The following is a 3,167-nucleotide window of genomic DNA, read 5'->3' as shown; positions in this document are numbered from 1 at the left end:
GGGGGAGAGAGAAATAGAAACATCCATGAGAGAGAACATTGATTGGCCGCTTCCTGCATGCCCCCCACTGGGGATTGGGCCCACAGCCTGGACACGTGCCCTGACCAGGAATCAAACCGGTGACCTCTCGGTGCATGGGTTGATGCTCAACCAATGAGCCACACCAACCAGGCAGTACTTCATTCCTTTTAATGGCTGCATAATATTTCATTGTATGGATATATCACATTTTGTTTACCCAAGAAAATGATTTTTTTTAAAGGATATTGAGAGTTTCTGTAGAAGAAAGCCTGGAGCCTGTATAGCTAGCGTGGGGCTTCAGGTTCCACAGGGGCTTTGGCTCAGAATAGATACCTAGGTGTTGAATCAAAGCAGCCTCTCTACTGTGCGGCCTCGGGTAAAATACCCGAGCCAGCCCCTCATCTGTAAAACAAGGACAAAGAATCTTGTTTAATCATTTGGGATAAGCCATGTAAATCACTCAGCATAAACTGTGACACAAATAACAAAAGTGCTCATGAATGTTACCTATCGCGATGGCTTATAAAATCATCTGTGCTTCTTCCAGACACGTAGAACTTTTTCTAGAACATTCTTCCTAAGGAAAGAAATAAAACTAAATTGCTTTTTTGGTACATGATCTTTGGAAAGGAAGAAGGCCCCTCCTGACTAAGACAGACACTGCCCTCTCAGGCAGCCTGTCACCCTCTTAGACGGGGCAGGGTAGGGCTCTGCTTCCCAGTACTAGCCTCCGCCCTGGAAGCATGAAAGAGTAAGCTGGGTGGGGAGATGTCCCATGAAAGGAGATAAGCTACACTTCCCTTTGACATGAAGTCTTGTTGAGTCTCACTGGATTCTCCTGCAGTGCGAACTAGTTATAGACCAGGAGGATGTCATGGTCCTTTGGAAGCAGGTGGACCTGGATTCAAATCCCAACTCTGTTGTTTATAGGTCAAATTTCCTATTTTACAGGGCTGAAAGAGGTCACCTGTGGGCGTGGCAGCACCCAGGTGGGTAGCACCCAGGAGATCTACTGCACAAGGGTGCTGTGGGCAGAAGTGCCAGCATTGAGTCCCCAGAAGAAGCCGGAACATCAGGCTGAGGGGTCGTTCACTCCCCCTGGCCCCTCTGCACAGTCAGCTCAGAGATCTTGGCAGCGGGGAGCCTTTGGTGTGGTCTTTCATCCTCAGCAAGGAAGGAGCATGATAATTTTCCATCCATTATTGGTTGAGATCTAATTTGAGCAACCTTGTAATATAGTTCTGCCTTTTCAAGTGTTTTATTTAGTTATAAATTTTTTTTTTTCATATAAACCTTGTTAGAACAAAATAATCTTCACCCACAATTCGGATGCCCTGAGAAATCAAACTTGTATGCTGCATTTTGCTTGGCTCTTGCCACTGATGGGCAAGGCCATGTGAGTGTTGCAGTACACTTATAGGTATTTTCTGCAACCTGTCATGGGCATGCCTAGTAGTGGTATATAGGAATGCACTGCAATAATGGCTATAATGACGATCTCTCATACAATACAGATTATTTAACTCCGTCACTTCATTTATTCTTTTCAAAGAGCCTTTGTGTCTAGCATGCGGTGGAAGACGAGGCTCTTTTACAGATGTGGAAACTGGGACTCAGACATCGATTGCTAACAAACAGCCCATCTGGGGTCAGTGTACACACTGCTGACTTCTGGTCCAGCAGTCAATTTATTTCCCCCACTAAGAGGTGGGCACTATGGAAGCTCCAGATTTTATTGGTGGTTTGTGATATGGTTCCAGGGAGGTCACTTGACCTCCCTCTGCCTGGAAAGGAAGCACATCAGTGATCTTTCTCTGTCTCTCCAAATTTCCGAAGAGGAAGCAACTCTCAGCCAGAGCAGGGGCCTCAGCTTATTTGTAGGCAGTGGGGCGTACAGGCAGCTCATTGCCTGTGCCCTGGGGCAGCAGACAAGTGATATTTGCTGATCTCCAAGCCTCGGGCAGAGATGGGGAGGAAGGGCTGTAAATAACTCTACCTGGTTCTGAGAGCCGAAGGATTGGCACATCCCTGTGGCCTCATCAGTTATCATCAACCCTTGCAAAGGGAGCCCCAGGAGAGAGAATCTCTTCACACTCTTATGATTATTTATAGACACCTCATCCTGTCCATACTCTGGAGGGGGGCCATGTATGGTGTGCTCGGCAGCAGCCTCCTTCCAGATGTGTTTCTGTTCTTCACGCCCAGTGAAGTGTATCCTTCAGCCCCTCCACTCTGTGGAGCAGAGAGGACGCCCAACATTGGGCCATAATGAAGATGTGGAAGGGGAGACAGGGGCAGGATGTCCAAATTTCTCAGTTAGATTTGTGTGCCGCCCATCAAACACTGATTGAATAACCACTTTGCTGCTGAAGAAGGCAACTCAGTGTAGTGGTTAAATAAATATGCTTTGCAAGCAGATAGACCTGATTTAAATCCCGGCTCTGCTATTTACAAACTGGGTGACTTTCTTTAAGGTACTTAAAACTTCTGTCTCCATTTCCTCATCTGTAAAATGGGAAAATAATACCTACCGTAAAGGTCACTGTGAGGTTTGACTATAATGCCTGACACAGGAGGTGATAGGTAGGTATATGGTACCTTTTTTAAAAAAAAATTTAAGTATAGAATACTTCACACATTTTCATGTCATCTTTGCCAAGGAGCCATGAGAATCTTTGTATCATTCCAATTTTAGGATACGTCTGCCAAAGCAAGCACTGGTGTTCATTCTTAGGAGATGCTGCTACTTACTGTGTGTGTGTGTGTGTGTGTGTGTGTGCATGTGCACATGTGTGTGTGTGTGTGCATGTGCACATGTGTGTGTGTGTGGTGTGTGTGTGTATAGAAACCCATGGACAGAGGGGAGGGGTGATTGAACTACCTGAGCATCGAAATATGTTACTGCACATGCTGGCAGGGTGCCTGCCTCCTGACTACGGGTTGGCAGAATGCCTTAGACCAGCGTTTAGGAAATGCCGTTTTAGCCTGGGAAGGTGCCTGGGCTGCCAGTGTCCAGCGTCAAGGCTGGGCAGCCTCTCCAGATGGAAGGTGCTGATGGCATGCCACGCCCTGGGGTAGCATTTAACGGCGAATCCAGCCCCAGCACCAGTGAGGCTACTGAGGAAATTCCACGTTGTTTTCCACGG

At 47.0% G+C, this 3,167-nt stretch overlaps 1 pseudogene; it reads right to left on the bottom strand.

Moving 5' to 3' along the window:
- Window positions 1–2,636: 2,636 nt before the first annotated feature.
- Window positions 2,637–2,737, bottom strand: LOC118629129 (annotated as a pseudogene).
- Between the last annotated feature and the right edge of the window lie 430 nt (window positions 2,738–3,167).

The sequence above is a fragment of the Molossus molossus genome, unplaced genomic scaffold, assembly GCF_014108415.1.
Source record: "Molossus molossus isolate mMolMol1 unplaced genomic scaffold, mMolMol1.p scaffold_m16_p_13, whole genome shotgun sequence".
Lineage (NCBI taxonomy): Eukaryota > Metazoa > Chordata > Mammalia > Chiroptera > Molossidae > Molossus > Molossus molossus.
Note: the sequence above shows the minus strand (reverse complement) of the source record. Positions and strands in the feature narration are given on the sequence as shown.